The following is a 19,699-nucleotide window of genomic DNA, read 5'->3' on the forward strand; positions in this document are numbered from 1 at the left end:
TTGTTGTTTAGTCATTCAGTTGTGTCCGACTCTTCGTGACCCCATGGACCAGAGCACGCCAGGCACTCCTGACTTCCAATGTCTCCTGCAGTTTGGTCAAACTCATGCTGGCAGCTTCAAGAACACTGTCCCACCATCTCATCCTATGTCATCCCCTTCTCCATGTGCCCTCCATCTTTCCCAACATCAGGGTCTTTTCCAGGGAGTCTTCTCTTCTCACGAGGTGGCCAAAGTCTAGGAGCCTCAGCTTCAGGATCTGTTCTTCCAGTGAGCACTCAGGGCTGATTTCCTTCAGAATGGAGAGGTTTGATCTTGCAGTCCATGGGACTCTCAAGAGTCTCTTCCAGCACCAGAATTCAAAAGCATCCATTCTTCAGCAATCAGCCTTCTTGATGGTCCAGCTCTCTCACCTCCATACATCACTACTGGGAAAATCATAGCTTTAACTATATGGACCTAAGAAGTCCCAAACATCCCAATCTCTCTTCACAGGGGAGTCACTACATTCCCTGTGGTCATCCTCTCTGAGCTTTTCTGAATGCTTTCCCAACTCTGCCATTTCCTTTTGGAGCCACCGACTTGGCTGGGCAGAGGAATCCCAGGACCCTCAGGCTCATCTCCTGCACATCCTGCTCCTGGGGAGGTTTCCCATGTTTTCTGGGGGGGAGCGTCTCAGCCTCCTGTGCTCATCACCTCTATTTCCTTTCCAACTATATGAGCTCTACTTTATTCTTCGCAGTCCCCCTTCCAAACAGGAAGCCAGTCACCAACTCGGAAGGTGTTATTATCTTCCAGGATTACCGGCTTATATGCTCCCCGGCACAAAAATCCCGCATTAAAATGGAATGAAATGTAAAAGTGATTGCAGCATCAAGGCAGATGTGGCAGAACATGGATTGGCACAGCTTTTACTCAAAAGATGTTTCTCCCTCGGAACAAGAGACTGATTGCAATTTACCAAGCTGTGCCTCGGGATGGCAGGCAGCCTCACTTGTCAGTCTCCACTCGGAAATTGCTCCGGCAAACACCTCGGCCAGGAAAGTGGTGCCCCTGAGCACCGAAGGAGCAACACAGAGACTGGGAAATGGGATGGAAAACCTCAGCAGGCAGCGTCCAACAGGCATCGCCAGGCGACAGAGCCGGGCCTGGATGAGGAGTGGCGCTGGAGGGAAACTTTGGAGATTTATACTCGCCCTGCTGCGTTGCGCATTTCATGAGCAATCAAGCGGCAGGCCGGCTGCTTACTCAACCCCCCTTGCGAGAGAGATGGCTTCATAAAGCGCAACTCAGAAATGGATTTTTAGAGAACAAACAAGCAGGCGTGAGCTCGTGGCTGGAGGCTGTGGCCAAAAGGGGGTGATGTGACCTTTGGAAGAGTGGAAGGAATTGTTATTTGGACCAGGCATTGCTCAGAAGCTGCTGGCGGGGGCAGGCGGGGGGGGGAGGAGGAATGAACCTTTCCTTCAGCTCTTGAAGGGAGCAGGAAGGCAATCCATCTTACAAACTCCGACCGGTGTTAGAGCTTTCTTCACTTCAGAGGATAAACCCCGCTATTACAGCCATTGGAGTTTTCTCAATGCAACCAATTCAGCCCTCTGCTTTTGGGTTCTGCTTCTGTTGGGTCCTCCGTCCTGAGCATGCAGAGAACCCTCAGGGAGAAAACAAGTCACAGAACCGTAGAACTGCCGAGATGGAAGGATCATCTTGTCCTATCCCTTGCCACACAGGAATCAGAGATAAAGCATCCCTGACAGATGCCCAACCAACCTCTGCTTAAAAATCTCCCAGGAAAGAGAGTCCATTTTCTTTTCCACTGCCTAGCAGTTCTTTCCCTCAGAAAGTTCTTCTGAATGTTTCATTGGAATCTCCTTCCTTGTCGTTTGAGTTCACTGGTTCATGTCCTACCCTCCAGAACAAGTTTTCTCCATCTTCCATGTGGCAGCCCTTCAGTTATTTGAAGAGGCTATCTCCTCTCAATCTCCCCTTTTCCAGGCTAAATGTATCAAATTCCCTCAACCATTCCTCATCAGGCTTGGTTTGCAGGCTCTTGATCATCCTGGTTGTCCTCCTTTGCACACTCTGTCAATATCCTTCTTAAACTATGGTGCCAAAACTGGACACTGGACTCCAGGTGGAGTCTGACAGAGGCAGAATAGAGTGGCACCATTACTGCCTTTGATCTGGACACACAACTTATGTTGAATCTCAGAAGGTGGTTGACTGCCCTTCATTGGAGGTTTCTAAGCAGAGGTTTGATGGTCATCTGTTGAGGATTGTTTAGTTGTTATTCCTACGTTGCAGGGGGTTGGACTAGATGACCATTGGGTCTCTTTGAACCCCACAGTTCTGTGATTCTAGGCACCAAGACACCTCCTGTATCCACACTGATTATTACAAAGCCACTTCTGTGATAATAAGGGGGGGGGTTGCGGGCTTCACGCCCCTCCCCACTCTCGCGGGGGCTGACTTCAATCCCCGCGATAGCAAAGGGAATCCCTGGCCGCATCATACCCCCGGCCAGCCAATCCTACCTCATAGCAAACCATCACAACTCTTCGGTATTGGCGGTTAGGCATTGGTGGGGGTGCTATCCTATTGTTATGCAAATGAAGGTGGGAAGGAGCGCCATCACCTTCCCCCAAACAAGGGTAGTCCGGTAAAGGATTCTGTGGGGCGTGGCCTTGTCCTAAGCCTAAGGAGGTGTGGGCCCACGGCACGCCCCCACGCGGTGAAACCGGGGGGAGGTCCAAGTTGACGTGCCTTGGCAGGACTCCTCCCACTGGTGATTAACCCTTCCGGCCTTCAAGCCGGTTATTAGTTAGGACCAATGCCTAAGCCAATACCACTCAATTCCTGTAATCAATAAAGTTGTGGCCTAATTTGACCCATTAACCTGAATTCTTGTGTCTTGTGTCTTTATTTTTTCGGGGGGAGGCGGGAACTTGCCACTCAATGTGTTTTCCACCAACGACAATTGAACACTGATTTCCCCAGTGTTTCCATGTGGTCTTTGCAGAGGGATTATGTTTGTGTGAGAATGTCTCACTTTTCCCCCTAGCAAAACCCAATAGTTCAGCACGACTGTGAGCCCAAACCCTCAAGCATTAAACCATGCAGGCTTCTAAGTGAGCAACAGATCAAGGGAAAAGGATTGACAGTACAGACGAAGATGCCAGTTGGATATTGTATGGAAACCCATTGCTTGGTGCCAGGAGAACAGATTTCAAAATAGTATTCCTTCTGCTAGTATTTCATAAGGCGCTCATTCCCCAGGTGGGAACCTCTAGCCCTCCAGATGATATTGTTATCCCCATCACCACCACCCCATCCAGGTCCATAAAAAGGTAAAGGGACTCCTGACCACTAGGTCCAGTCGTGACCAACTCTGGGGTTGCGGCGCTCATCTCGCTTTACTGGCCGAGGGAGCCGGCGTACAGCTTCCGGGTCATGTGGCCAGCATGACTAAGCCGCTTCTGGCGAACCAGAGCAGCGCGCGGAAATGCCATTTACCTTCCCGCTGGAGCGGTACCTATTTACCGTATCTACTTGCACTTTGATGTGCTTTCAAACTGCTAGGTTGGCAGGAGCAGGGACTGAGCAACGGGAGCTCACCCCGTTGGCGGGGATTCGAACTGCCGACCTTCTGATCGGCAAGTCCTAGGCTCTGTGGTTTAACCCACAGCGCCCCCTGCGTCCCTTCCCAGCTCCATAGACCAAATCAAAACTGATTGTGATTGAGCTTTTTAAGCAGAGGTTGGGTGGTCATTCCTCAGGGATTCTTTGTGATTCCTGCATTGCTAAATGACCCTTAGGGACCATTCCAATTTTACAATTTGGTGAGTCTATGCATAACCTTTTCTCAGTGCTTATTGGAGTTCGGGGTGGCTGGCGGTGGGCAAACACACCCTTTCCAATGGCACCCCGTAATGATGTGCCTGCAGAGCTCCAGCCACGGCTTTTATCTCTTTGAGTTTCACATCTAAATGCAAGATAATGATGCCTATATAAGGAAGCCCCCTTTGACAGTGGTGGATGCAAGCAGCATCAAAGCAGGTGGCTTGAGCCTTGCACAAATAAACAAGCAGATGCGCTCTGGGGAAGACAAAACTCAGATCTCCTGCGTTGTTTACACTGGCTAGGAACACAAAACGTGGAGTAAACAGTCCTGGCCCTGCTCATCTTTGCAGAACCACCAAGTGTCTTTGCAAGCTCCCTTCTGGCAATGGGCTGCTTCAGCATCTGCTCTCCAGTCATGACTCCGGTGCCCGGGGGGGAAACAGAGACCGCCAGCACCAGTCTCTTCTTCAACTAAACCAAGGGTAGGCAACCGGGGGCCAGATGCGGCCCAATCGCCTTCTCAATCCGGCCTGTGGATGGTCTGGGAATCAGCATGTTTTTACATGAGTAGAATGTGTCCTTTTATTTAAAATGCATCTCTGGGTTATTTGTGGGGCATAGGAATTCATTCATCCCCCCCCTCCAAAATATAGTCTGGCACACCACATGGTCTGAGGGATGGTGGACTGGCCCACAGCTGCAAAAGGTTGCTGGCGCTTTGTTATGTACTGAGTTGAATAGGATCCAAACTGCAGCAGTCTGATTGGTCCTAGAACAATAGGCTCCAAAAGGCAGCAGTCTGATTGGTCCTAGAACAATGCAGCAGTATGATTGGTTAGCAGGAACCACCCAATCATGCTCCAGATAGAAGTGAATCCACAACCTGATTGGCCTACAGTAGAATCCCGGAATTAGCCAATCATGTGCAGCCCATTGTGTAAATAATGTATATAAAGCAGATACTTTCATTCATTCCTCCTCACCACTATGAGCTGAATAAAGAGCATGAAATCACTTTGCGACTCTGAGTATATTTCACGCTTGAACTAAACACACGTGAACAGAAGATGGCTCTTTTTCCTTTCAATTGTCGCTCTGGCCTTTTGGGAACCAGATCCTCCACTGGAGAGCTTGGGAACGTCCAGGAAGTGGCAACCATTATTATTATTATTATTATTACTACTACTACTACTACTACTACTACTACTACTACTATTATTATTATTATATTTATACGCCACCCATCTGGCTTGGTTTCCCCAGCCACTCTGGGCGGCTCCCAACAGAATATTAAAAACACGATAAAACATAAAATATTAAAAACTTCCCTAATCATGATCAAGAGCAACTCCGCTATGTGGAAAAAACTATGTCTGGGACTTCTTTAGCTCAGAAAAAAGGCAAGCAAGTCAGGTAGGGACATGGGAGAGGCGTGTAAAATTCTGCATGCTGCAGAGAGGGATAGGTAGGCAAGCGATTCTTCCTCTTCCCTAGAGCCATCAAGTAAAGCTGATCGCTGGAAGATTCAGGACAGATAAAGGAGGGTGTTTTGTCATGCAGTGCCTTGTGAAGCTGTGGAACTCCCTTCCACAGTAGGCAGTGGTGCTTCGAGGGCTGTTCTGCTCAGATCCTGCTTGTTAGTATCCCACAAGCATCTGGTTGGTCAATGTGAGAGCAGGATGCTGGAAAAGACGAGCAATTGGCCTGATCCAGAAGGCTCTTCTTAAGTTCTTATGAATTGCAGTTTTTTTTTTCCTTTGGGGGAAGCCATGACTGTTAAAGTGTTTCCACTGCATGGCTTGGGAGTATCCTCACTATAAGGCAGCTTCTTAATAATAATAATAATAATAATAATAATAATAATAATAATAATAATTTATTATTTATACCACGCCCATCTGACTGGGTCTCCCCAGCCACTCTGGGCGGCTTCCAACCAAATATCAAAAATAATACAGTGTCAGACATTAAAAACTTCCCTAAACAGGGCCACCTTCAGGTGTCTTTTGAAAGTAAACTAGTTGTTTATTGCCTTGACATCTGATGGGAGGGTGTTCCACAGGGCGGGTGCCACTACCGAGAAGGCCCTCTGCCTGGTTCCCTGTAACCTCACTTCTTGCAGCAAGGGAACTGCCAGAAGGCCCTCTGCCCTGGACCTCAGTTTCTGTGTAGAACAATGAGGGTGAAGATGGTCCTTCAGGTATACTGGACCAAGGCCATTTAGGGCTTTAAAGGTCAGCACCAACATTTTGAATTGTGCTCAGAAATGTACTGGGAGCCAATGAAGTTCTTTCAGGATCAGTCTTATATGGTCTCACCTGCAACTCCCAGTCACCAGTCTAGCAGACACATTCTGGATTAATTGTAGTTTCTGGGTCACCTTTAAAGGTAGCCCCACTTAGAGCGCATTGCAGTAGTCCAAGCGGGAGATAATTAGAGCATGCACCACTCTGGCAAGACAGTCTGTGGGCAGGTAGGGCCTCATCCTGCGTACCAGATGGAGCTGGTAGACTGCTGTCCTGGACACAGAATTGACCTGCACCTCCATGGACAGCTGTGAGTCCAGAATGGCTCCCAGGCTGTGCACCTGGTCCTTGGGGGGCACAGTTACCCCATTCAGGACCACGGAATCCCCCACACCCACCTGTCCCTTGTCCCCCAAGAACAGTACTTCTGTCTTGTCAGGATTCAACCTCAATCCATTAGCCCTATCCATCCTCTAACCACCTCCAGGCGGATTGAGTCGAGGGTAGAGAGATTTCTTTACGTGAGCAGAATCCTTCTGGAAGAAGCCTATCCCCGTCATCATAGCACCATCCACGTACCTGGTGCTTTGCAAAGGGTGCCAAGGCAGGTGCCTACCATCATGGACAACAGAGGAAGGGGAGTTAAATGTGGAGGGGAGGGGGCAGGAGAAGGAGAATATGTGATTATATCAATTGCATGAACCACAGCTCTGCACTTAGGCTCAATTTACCAGGGCACGGGTCCAAGGGGCTGTGCCAAGGCCTTTGCAGAACAGCAATGGAGAGCCCTGCTTATTCCCTTTCTGTTTCGGTTGCCCAGATCAGCGCCAGTCTGTGACCATGATCCGAAGCATTTCACAACAGCCTGAGGATCCTCCCACCCCATTTATACAGAGGAGAGGGCTCTGCATCAGCCGCCTGGCGCTGCCAACGGAGCCAGATGCTCTGATTCACCAGGCAATCCCTGCAGAAGGGAAACTCAATAAAGCAGGAAATGGCTGTATTTACAGCAAAGCGAGGAGCCGCACTCCTCATACTGATCAGCCACCAGGCTCCCGGCCCGCCTGCCAAACTCCTCGTCCCAGTGCAAGAATCTCTGGGACCACATAGAAATGTTTTTGTTGTTCCTTTTGTGGGAAAAGTCAGGAGAGCACTGGGCTGGCGCGGCTCTCTCCAAAAGCTTTGTGCTTGGTCTTTCCGACACGCAATCCTGCTAGACTTCCTTGTGCCAGTGGCGCTGGAGTGCATAATTGCACCGGTTTAAGATGGAGCCAGTCTATTTCTCGGGTGCTCCAGTGGGTAGGATTGGTTTTGCTTGGCATCTGAAGGGGCTGCCGGATTTATAATACAGTGGTACCTCAGGTTACATAGGCTTCAGGTTACAGACTCCGCTAACCCAGAAATACTACCTTGGGTTAAGAACTTTGCTTCAGGATGAGAACAGAAATCGTGCAGCGGCGGCAGCGGGAGGCCCATTAGCTAAAGTGGTGCTTCTGGTTAAGAACAGTTTCAGGTTAAGAACGGACCTCTGGAACGAATTAAGTACTTAACCAGAGGTACCACTGTAATAATAATAATAATAATAATAATAATAATAATAATAATAATAATTTATTTATACCCTGCCCATCTGGCTGGGTTTCCCCAGCCACTGGGCGGCTTCCAACAAAATGTTAAAATACAGTAATGCATCAAACATTAAAAGCTTCCCTAAACAGGGCTGCCTTCAGATGTCTTCTAAAAGTCTGGTGGTGGTTTTCCTCTTTGAGATCTGGGGGGAGGGCGTTCCACAGGGTGGGTGCCACTACCGAGAAGGCCCTCTGTCTGGTTCCCTGTAACCTCACTTCTTGCAGTGAGGGAACCACCAGAAGGCCCTCAGAGCTGGACCTCAGTGTCCGGGCAGAACGATGGGGGTGGAGATGCTCCTTCAGGTATACAGGACCGAGGCCGTTTAGGGCTTTCAAGGTCAGCACCAACACTTTGAATTGTGCTCAGAAACGTACTGAGAGCCAATGAAGATCTTGTTATAGCAGCCCTCTGTTGCATCAAGGTCAGAGGCAATGACGCTTCTGAAATCCCGTCAATGGGAACCAATGGATTCAAGTTACAAGAAAAGTGGATTTTCTGACTCAACATCAGGAAGAACGTTCTGACAGGAAGAGCTGTTCAACAGTGGAACCATCATCCTCGGGAGGTGATGGACTCTCCTTCCTTGTGGGTTTTTCAGCAGAGGTTGGATAGCTATCTGTCATGGATGGCTTAGCTGAGATTCCTGCATTGCAGGGGGTTGGACTCAGATCAGCCCAAGGGGCATCTTCCAGTTCTACCGTTCTTTGACTCTATGGAACCTCAGGAGGGGAGGGTGCTCTTGTACACTGCATGGGGCTCCAATTATGCAGCACATAGTTAAAATATGGAACTCTGTATCCAAGGAGGCACTGATGGCCACCAAGCTGGATGACTTCAAAAGAGGATTGGACAAACTCTTGGAGGAGAGGACTATTGATGGCTGCTAGCCCCAGTGGCCATATAGTTAAAGCTATGGTTTTCCCAGTAGTGATGTACGAAAGTGAGAGCTGGACCATAAAGAAGGCTGATTGCTGAAGAATTGATGCTGAATATGGTGCTGGAGGAGACTCTGGAGAGTCCCATGGACTGCAAGAAGATCAAACCTATCCATTCTGAAGGAAATCAGCCCTGAGTGCTCACTGGAAGGACAGATCCTGAAGCTGAGGCTCCAAGACTTTGGCCACCTCATGAGACGAGGAGACTCCCTGAAAAAGATCCTGATGTTGGGAAAGATGGAGGGCACAAGGAGAAGAGGACGACAGAGGACGAGATGGTTGGATAGAGTTCTCGAAGCTACCAGCATGAGTTTGACTAAACTGTGGGAGGCAGTGGAAGACAGGAGTGCCTGGCATGCTCTGGTCTAGGGGGTCACGAAGAGTCGGACACGACTAAACAACAAAACAACAACAAGCCCCAGTGGCTATGCACTTCCTCCAAAGCTGGAGACAGAGATGCTTCTGGGTACCAAGTCCAAGTCCAATACTCTAACCACTGCATCCCACTGGCATATTTTAGGGGCGCATTTGGTTCATGCACGCTGGTGGGCTGCATCAGCTCTCAACAACACTGGTGCCTTCCAGATGTTCTGGACTACAACTCCCATAATCTCCAGCTAGCATGATGTATGGGGATTCTCCCCCAAAACATCTGGAGCCCATCTGGTTGGGGAATGCTCCCCCAAACGTAAGGCAACATTTTATGAATATATCTCCTACCAATATTTCCTGTTTCATCTCATGTTTCTCTGGCCCAACATTGGCCTTCCAGAGATGAGCATGATGTCCCCTTCTTCTTTTGCAATCTTGCGACCTTGGACACTGTCTCTGTCCCCTTCCTGCTGGCCTTCTCCTCCCTCCAGCATCACTTTTTCTTCAGACTGTGTTTTGATTCTCAGACAGTCATTATGATTATAGCGAGAGTGGTGGAGCTGGTGGCAGCAGGGAGGGGGTCATTATTCCTAGCAGGCTTGGGATGAAGAGATCACCACAGAGACCTTTAGGCCAATCGAGAGGTTGATAACAGCCTTCCCCGGCCAAAGCAAGAGACAGGAAAATGTTCATCATCAAGCACTTGGAACTGTGTGTGAACAGGCCATGGGATTAGTTGGCAGCCTTTTATAGCACCCGCTGCCATCCTGGCATTTGAAACATCTCAGCCAGGTCTTGAGCTAATGGTGTCCTCTAACAATGGCACTATTTTGAATGGCAGCTGCATGCTGGTTGAGATGTGGAGAGATGGAAGTGGAGAGATGGAAGGAGGATATTGAAAAGCTGGAAGGTGCCACAGTCCGGTTCACAGGTGATTGAGGTCCCGGCTGAGGTTGTCGGGACCGGGGGCAAGATGGTGGGTTGGGAGCAGGAATGGGAGTCCAGAAGCCAGGAGTCAGGAAACCAAGAGTCCGAGGGTCAAGAAGTCAAGGGTCCAAGGATCAGGAAGCAAGGAGTCACGAAGTCAGGGGTCCAAGGATCAAGAAGCAAGGAGTCATGAAGTCAGGGGTCCGAGGATCAAGAAGCAAGGAGTCATGAAGTCAGGAGTCCGAGGGTCAAGAAGCAGGGAGTCACAAAGTCAGGGGTCCGAGGGTCAAGAAGCAAGGAGTCATGAAGTCAGGGGTCCTAGGATCAAGAAGCAAGGAGTCATGAAGTCAGGGGTCCGAGGATCAAGAAGCAAGGAGTCATGAAGTCAGGGGTCCGAGGATCAAGAAGCAAGGAGTCACGAAGTCAGGGGTCCGAGGATCAAGAAGCAAGGAGTCACGAAGTCAGGGGTCCGAGGATCAAGAAGCAAGGAGTCACACAGTCAGGGGTCCAGGCTCCTGCACGCACACCTGACAGAAGGTGAGCAGGATGATCAAAGGTCTGGAAAACAAGCCTTACAAGGAATGGTTGAGGGAATTGAGTATGTTTAGCCTGGAGAAGAAGGGACTGAGAGGAGATATGATAGGCACCTTCAAAGATCTGAAGGGCTTATTTTCTGCTGCTCCAGAGTGGAGAACCCAAAGCAGTGGCTCCAAAGGGCAAGAAATGAGATTCCAACTTAATGTCAGGAAGAGCTTCCTGGTGGTAATTGCTCTTTGGCAGTGGGGCGGACTCCCTCAGAAGGTGATGGACTCTCTTTCCATGGAGGTTTTTCCACAGAGGTTCTAGGGTCATCTGTTAGGAGGTTGCAACAGGTGACCCTTGGGTGGGGCCTTCTAGAACAGTGGTTCTCAACCTGTGGGTCCCCAGATGTTGTTGAACTACAAGTCCCATCACCCCTAGCTAGCAAGGCCAGAGCTCAGGGATGATGGGAGTTGTAGTCCAACAACAACTGGGGACCCACAGGTTGAGAACCACTGTTCTAGAAGTATATGATCCACAATTCATAGAATCATAGAATTTTAGACTTGGAAGGGACCCCAGCAGTCATCTAGTCCAACCATCCTCAGTGCTGGAATCTCAACTAAAGCATCCCTGACAGATGGCCATCCAACTTCTGCTTAAAAACCTCCAAGGAAGGAGACTCCACCACCTTCTGAGGGAGTCCGTTCCACCATTGAACAGCTTTTACCACCAGAAAGTTCTTCTTAACGTCCAATCAGAATCTCCTTTCTTGTTATTTGAATCCATTGGTTGGGGTCTTGTTCTCTGGAGCAGCAGAAAAGAAGCTTTTTACATCTTCCATGTGACAACCCTTCAGCTATCTGAAGATCACTTCTCAGTCTTCTCTTCTCCAGGCTAAACATAACCAACTCAGTCCCTCAACTCCCTCATAATGCTTGAATTGTCACTCCCAAGCCTCTGGGATCTAGGCAGGAAAGAAATCTAGAGAAATAAATATGTTCGGAAATGAAATATTTTGACATGAGTGTGCAGATATATATTCTGCGCACAACAAGTGGGACTTTTCTGACACCCCAGAATACCATCACTTTCCTGGCAGGAATGCTGATCTGAATGAAATGCTGGTGGGAGAGAGATATAATTTAAGAACATTTCAGCCATGGATCCCTCCTTCTTGTCAGGATTTTTACAGAAACGTTTGGACAGGCATCTCCTTATGGTGTTGCTTTGGGTATAGGATGAGATGACTTGCACGTTCCCTCGCCGCTTGGGTTCTGCGGCATCTTCTCTCCTCCTGCTGGTCTGCCTATTATTCTGAATTGTGTCTATTCCTCTTGTCAGTGTAAAATGTCTCTTAGATTCTTTCCTCAGTCGTCTTCCTCCATAGCCCTTGTGTGTGCCAGGTGAGGATGCTGAAAACTTTTCAACTTGAAGTCTCTCTTTTCTTGCTCAGAATCCACATCAGGATGCAAAGCCAGGTGAGCATGGGGGGGGAATAGCCCCCCTCTCCTTCCTACCTTCTCTACAAAACTAACGATTGAAAGGGGGGAAATCACCCAGGATTGGACCCCAAGGCTTAGCCATCATTGATTTGACAAGGAATCTACAATGCCTGGTTCAGTGGTTGTGCAGGGAGAAGTGTCAGTCTTAAGAACATAAGAAGAGCCTGCAGGATCAGACCAACGGCCCATCTAGTCCAGCATCTGGGAAGTCAGGAAGCAGGATTCAGGCACAAGAGCAGCTTCCCCTCCTGTGGTCTCAGCAACTGCTATTATTATTATTATTATTATTATTATTATTATTATTATTATTATTATTATTATTCCTTGATGGGGACTCAAGATTTCTTACAGATAAAGTAAAATCAGCTAAAAACAGAAAGAAAGAATCGTTATAAAACACTTAAACATTAAAACTCTCTCTGTGTGTGTGTGTGTGTGTGTGTAGTTAAGCCATTTCCGACTCGGAGGAGATGGGTTTGCGGGCCGACTCCTCCTACACGCGCGTGGGGGGGGGCTGGCCTTTGCCCCTCGCGCGAGCGTGTAACCAAGCTGGCCCACCAATCAGCGGGCCGGGGAGGTGGGGCCTGTGCCTACTTAAGGCCAGGCACGCCCGGGGACCGCCCTCTTTCACCTGGACAGCTCGGAGGTCTTTTCCCATCCCACCCACCCTTTAGGTTTAGCTAGCTATGACCTTGCTATGGACTTCGGTTGGTCGCCGCAAGGGGCCTGGTAGGAATTTTTCCAAGTTGGCACAGTTCGAGCCTTTTGGTTTTTTCGCCTACCTCGTAGCAAACATCACAACTTTCGCGGTATTGGCGGTTAGGCATTGGTAGGGGGTATTGATATGCAAATGAATGGGGGGGAAGGAAGCGCCATCACCTTCCCCCAATGAATGGGGTAGTCCGGTAGAGGACTCCGGGGGGCGTTGCCTTGTCCGAAACCTAGGGAGGTAAGGGCCGCCGGCACGCCGTGACACCCGTGGGATCCTAGTTGGCGTACTTCAACAGGACCCCCACGGTTTGTGGACAACCCTTCCCGGTCACCATGCCGGGTAGTCGTTAGGAGCCAATGCCTAAAGCCAATACCTTTCAATTCTGTAATCAATAAAGTTGTGGCCTTTTCATGCCCATTAACCTAAAATACCGTGTCCTGTGTCTTCATTTCATGTGGGGGAGGGGTCTTGCCACGCAAAAGCTATGGTTTTCCCAGTAGTGATGTATGGAATTGAGAGCTGGACCATAAAGAAGGCTGATCGCTGAAGAATGGATGCTTTTGAATCCTGGTGCTGGAGGAGACTCTTGAGAGTCCCGTGGACTGCAAGAAGATCAAATCTCTCCATTCTGAAGGAAATCAGCCCTGAGTGCTCACTGGAAGGACAGATCCTGAAGCTGAGGCTCCAAGACTTTGGCCAACTCATGAGAAGACTCCCTGGAAAAGACCCTGATGTTGGGAAAGGTGGAGGGCAGAAGGAGAAGGGGACGACAGAGGACGAGATGGTTGGACAGTGTTCTCGAAGTGACCAGCATGAGCTTGACCAAACTGTGGGAGGCAGTGGAAGACAGGAGTGCCTGGTGTGCTCTGGTCCATGGGGTCACGAAGAGTCGGACACGACTAAACGACTAAACAACAATGGTGTGTGTGTCAGGGGAGGAGGAGTTCCTTTTGGGGGGGACACGTCATGCTGTTTCTGGTGTGGTTTGTCCACCTTGTGTCCACACCTGTGGCTCCAAGAAGCTGTCAGCATCCGACAGTGGCCACACCCCGGAAACAGCTTTGACTAGCTGGCTAAACTAGGTGAGGGTAAGCCAATGCATCTCAAATCCCATAAGCCATATAGGGATTTATAGTTCACAACCAGCCCTTTGAATTGTGCCCAGAAAGATACCAGCAACCTTTCCGGCAAAAAGGAGGCAAAATACCAACAAAAGAGGAGTGGCAGGTCAAATTATTTGAGTATATGGAATTAGCGAATATGACAGAGAAGATCAGGGATCGGTCGACCCAAAAGTTTAACAATGAATGGGACATTTATAGATTATATCTAAAAGAACATTTACCCCACATCAAAGCTTTAGTATGCTTTGATCAACACTTGTAATAACATAAGGCAAAAAGAGCACAAACAACATTTAATCCAGGTTAAGTTTATTGAAAAAAGATGCAATTAATAAGGAAGCAAAGGACCCACAATGAAGGGGTCAGAAGTTGGTGGAGAAAGTAGCCTGTAATATTTTTCTGTTTTGGTGTTGTATTTTATTCTTTTCTCTTTTTTTGAGTTATGTTTTAATATTTCTGTGTGTATTGTTTATAATCTAATAAAGATTGAATTGGAGAAAAACAAAACAGAAAGATACCAACATCCAGTGGAAGTGTTGCAGTGTCAGGCTTCATGGAATCAGCTTTCTCCCCACGTGGAAGGAGATAAGCAGAACAAAGGAAAATGAGTCTTCTTACCAGTTAGAAACTTGAATAATCACAGAGAAAGAAAACAAAGAGCACACCCCCTAGTAATGGCGGTGCTCCCAATTAAGGTTTCCACCCCCTTCAGTCCCTATGAACCTACGCCACTTCTACGTCTCGTAATCTGAGCTTGTACCCTCTTGTGCTTTGTGTGCTTTCTGTTCTGCCACTTTCTGAGCTCTTCTCCACCTTGGGGAGATCAGAGGAATGCTGCCCAGAGACTGTGAATCTGTTAACCCTCTCTTTTCCAGTGTCTCTTCTGCTAGCTGTTCCCCACCCAGTATTTCCCAGCTTCTGCCTTCTGAACTATGTCCCTCTGCAAACCACTGTTCCAAATCTATACTGTCCTCCTGCTCCTGGGAAGATTCAGGATCCAGATCCGGAGCAGGGGGAGGGGGAGGGGAGGCTCCCACCATTCCTCCTCAGTGCAGCCCTCCTCAGCACGGTCCCTGACATGCAACAAGGAAGTCATCTGCTCTCATATTCAGAAGCATTGCTGCCTCTGACCTTGGAGGCAGACCATAGCCATTGTGGCTACTAACCATTGATAGACCTCTCCTCCACAAATTTGTCTAATCCTTTTATAAAAGTGATTCGAGCAGGAACAAATTATTATATTTCAACATAAATTCTAGCAATTCTTTCCAGATTTGCAGATATACATATACAGTGGTACCTCGGGTTAAGTACTTAATTCGTTCCGGAGGTCCGTTCTTAACCTGAAAATGTTCTTAACCTGATCCACTTTAGCTAATGGGGCCTCCTGCTGCTGCCGCACCGATGCTACACGATTTCTGTTCTCATCCTGAAGCAAAGTTCTTAACCTGAAGCACTATTTCTGAGTTAGCGGAGTCTGTAACCTGAAGAGTATATAACCTGAAGCGTATGTAACATGAGGTACCACTGTACAGTCATACCTCATGTTACGTTTGTTTCATGCTACGTTTTTTCAGGTTGCGTCCCAGGGCGACCTGGAAGTACGAGAAAGGGTTACTTCCGGGTTTTGCCGCTCTCGCATGCGCAGATGTGCAAAATGACGTAATGTGCATGCGCACAAATGGCGAATCGCAACCCGCACATGCGCAGACGTGCCGCTGCAGGTTGCGTTCTTTTCATGTTGTGAATGGGCCTCCGGAACAGATCCCGTTCGCAACCAGAGGTACATTTCTGGATAAAAATTGTAGGCAGACCCGTGTCTTCTTTTGGTGATGCACGACAAGTCACCCAGCCTCCCTCTGCTTTTGCAAACTGCCCTTTGCTTTCCAAAAGGCACAGCAATTGCATCCCCGACACCAGCTCCTCTCCTATATTCCAGGTGTCTCCTGCTGCTGCAGGTGCTTTTTCGTGGCTTCCCAGCCTGCGCCTTCGCTGAGGCTTGCAGCTTGCTTGTTATCAGATGAAATTGCACACTGAGCCTTCCTAAACCTCCACTTCCTGCCCCAGCGAAGTGGCGCAGAGGAGGAACGAATGAAGCCATCCTTATCCGCTGCTCAACGGGGTGCCCATTGCTCAAGCGGCGGCTCTCCGAAGATGCCCACTGTGCTTAACACAGTGACAGTCTGAAGAGCTCCCTGTAAGGATTAAGCCTGTTGTCTGGAGCGGAGAGCTGCAGTTTTCAGCTCCCTTTTGGAAATGAGGACATTACATGGGAGTTAACAGCTTGTTTTGAAGGAGCGTCTGTTGTACTGGAACATGACAAGATAACCCCATTTAGGCTTGGAAATTTTATGATTCAACCCATGTTCTTGGCTTCCGAAGCAGAGCCCGGGGGCCTCAGCGGCTAATTTTAGATGTTATGAGCCTGGCTTCACACAAGCTGGCTGGCTTCAGCGAGAGCATCATGTAGACCAAAAAGCACAGGGTCTCTGTCCCTTCCTTTCTGAAGCGGGAGAAGATACCCAGCCATGAGCCTACCTGGAAGTTGCGGGCAGGAATTCGCCATTGGGGAAAGATGCACATGTTCCGAAATGCGCTGGGATGCATTTCAAAAGGGAGAGCCAGCTCCTGTGTCGTCGAGGGCCAGGATTTCCTCCAGGCGCAAGTGTGGTGTAAGCCGTGCGAGAAGCAATGTGTTTTGCAGCAGAAATGGACCTGCTGTGCTGGCTCCAAAATAATACCACTGAGCTGGAAGATCTTAATTGATACATCACACACATGATCCCTGGGCAGGTGCACAAACCCAAAGGAGGAAAAAAACCAGTTCATTTAATGCATTTTTGGAAGTGCTCTTCATTCAATTTAGAATTCCAGGGCTGTGTGCATCAATACGATCCAATTAATAAAAAACACCCCTTTTGGTTTAGTAGGTTGTGTTAAGAGCTATCCATGTTCACTCAGGCTCCAAAATGCTAAGAAGCAGCATCTGCTGAGGGTCACATCCTGAGCAGATTCATTATTTCAGCAATGTGGGCATGACACGGTATCCCCAACGCTGTGGTTAGTTCACTGTTACGTTGGCTGTTAGCAATAGAGGAGTGGGCCTAAGTCTCTGATTTGTCTGTTCCCAGACATAGACATGATGGAACCTGCACAATGTAAGCAAGGTGAAATAAACTTGGAGTCAAGAGTGGATTTCATGCTCTTTATTCAGCTCACAGTGGTGAGGAGGAATGGAAGTTCCCCCAGAATATCTGCTTTATATACATTATTTACACAATGGGCCCCACGTGATTGGCTAATTCCGGGATTCACCTGTAGGCCAATAATAATAATAATAATAATAATAATAATAATAATAATAATAATAATAATAATAATAAATTATTTGGACCCCACCCATCTGGCTGGGTTTCCCCAGCCATTCTGGGCGGCTTCCACAGAGACCAAAAATACACTAAAAAGTCACACATTAAAAACTTCCCTGAAGCCTTAAGATCAGGTTGCGGATTCACTTCTACCTGGAGCTCCTGTGGACCAATCAGACTGCTGCACTCTGAATCCTATTGTTCTAGGACCAATCAGACTGCTGCATTTTGGATCCTATTGTTCTAGGACCAATCAAGCTGCTGCATTTTGGACCCTATTGTTCTAGGACCAATCAGACTGCTGCATTTTGGATACTATTGTTCTAGAACCAATCAGACTGCTGCACTCTGAATCCTATTGTTCTAGGACCAATCAGACTGCTGCATTTTGGATCCTATTCTAGGACCAATCAGACTGCTGCCTTTTGGATCCTATTGTTCTAGGACCAATCGGGCTGCTGCATTTTGGATCCTATTGTTCTAGGACCAATCAGATTGCTGCATTCTGAATCCTATTGTTCTGGGACCAATCAGACTGCTGCTCCAGGGGAAGGTGAGGTGGCCTCTGAGTCCGGTAACCCTCCAGCCTCTCCTGAGCTGCAGAGGCTCAGGGCAGAGAGGCGGAGGGGACTGAGTTCCCGCAGGAGGAGTGCTCACCTCCAGGCCAGGAGAGGCGAGTCACCTGTGGACCGGGGCCGCCCTATGCCTCAGAGGAGATAAAGGCCAGTCCCAGGTTGCGGGAGCAACATCGTTGGTTACCTGTTCCTGCTGGACCCTGTCCTGCTTTCTGCCAGAGTTCTTGACCACGCCCGACTCCTTGCCTTGGATCCCGCTTCAGTTCCGGACTGGACATGGAGCACACCGCACGGTAACACCCCCCCCCCAAGGACCAGCACAGTTTTTCTCCTGTCAGGCAAGTTACCTGATTGCATTATCTGGGTTTTGACCACTCTTTTGTTATTATAACTACTTAATTCCTAAATCTAGGTCACAGGTCACAGGCTCACACCCTGTTCATATCTTGAATATGCCCTTAAGACAGGATTTGTAAAGAAAGAGACAATGGGGAGGTTTCTCACTTTGACCTTGCAGAGAAATGTTGTTGTTTAGTCGTGTCCGCCTCTTCGTGACCCCCTGGACCAGAGCACTCCAGGCACTTCTGTCTTCCACTGCCTCCCGCAGTTTGGTCAAACCCATGCTGGTAGCTTCGAGAACACTGTCCAATCATCTCGTCCCCTTCTCCTTGTGCCCTCCATCTTTCCCAACATCAGGGTCTTTTCCTGTCTTCTCTTCTCACAAGGTGGCCAAAGTCTTGAAGCCTCAGCTCCAGGAGATAAATATTTGAGGTCAATTTGTTCAGGACCTAATCTGTGGGTTTTCAGACATGTGGTTTATATATACAGTTATGAACATTCAGTTTCTTTATATATGACCTTAAAATTATTATAATAGTCTGAGAATGCGTTACTGAACAAAGTCCGACCGACTGGGATTTGGGTGTGAGTCTTCATGCTTGAACTCCTAAGCAGCAAAAGCGACACACAAATTGAGTCACCAGTAACGTCAACAGTTGTTTTGCACTGGTTTTAATGATTCTTTGTGTTTTCAAACTGCAGCACACACCCCTGATATTTTATGGGAGGGTGGTATATATATATATATACATACGTTTATAACTAAATAATCCCTCCCGCAGGCCACATAGTAAGTCTGTGGTGGAGAGAGAACTTAGTTCAAAAATCACACCATGTCGCCCCTGACCACGGAAGCTTTAAAAATCCACATATGCAACAAACTCCTTTCTCCGCCCAACCCCACCCTGCCAGTCTCCTTATCTGTTGTTCTCCTCGTAATATGGGTTTGCAAGCCTGTGAGGGTCTCTCTCTTCAAGCAATAAGAAATCGGGAAATGAAGCAGTCGTATCTTCTGCCCTATGGGAAGAGAAGTACTCTCCAGCCCCCAAGCACACAAGCTCAGGGCCACGCTGTCTGCGGAGCCGGTTTCATGCTTGAAATAAGAATTGCCCCGATGCCATGTCAGAAGGAAGGAATCTGCCTCCACTCTTGCCTGCCTGTGCATGCCAGCAACACAACTGGGAGCCTACCGGGAGGGAAAGATAAAACGGATAGCTGCTGGCTGGCTGATAAGCCAGCAGGATTTGGTTTCTTTTTCTCTCCTTCCCTGGGAGGGGGAGAAACACAATTTGCCATTGTGGATTAAAGAGGATTTGGCTTAATATGGGATTTGCATATGGATAAAGAACAACAGGATCATAGATCCCTGGCTTCTTCGTCTCTGCTGTGGGAAAAAAAAAAGAATCATCATCATCAGAGTTGCCAACCAGATGCCTGGGGAGAACTTGCAAGCAGGATTCGGCCACAAGAGTCCTCTCCCCTCCAGTGGTTTCCAGAAAATGGGGTTCAAAGGCATTGCTATGGAGGCTGATGTATGGAAGTGATGTATGGAAGTGAGAGCTGGACCATAAAGAAGGCTGATCGCCGAAGAATTGATGCTTTTGAATTATG

Source organism: Podarcis melisellensis (genome assembly GCF_964234715.1).
Source record: "Podarcis melisellensis genome assembly, chromosome: 11".
Classification (NCBI taxonomy): Eukaryota; Metazoa; Chordata; class Lepidosauria; order Squamata; family Lacertidae; genus Podarcis; species Podarcis melisellensis.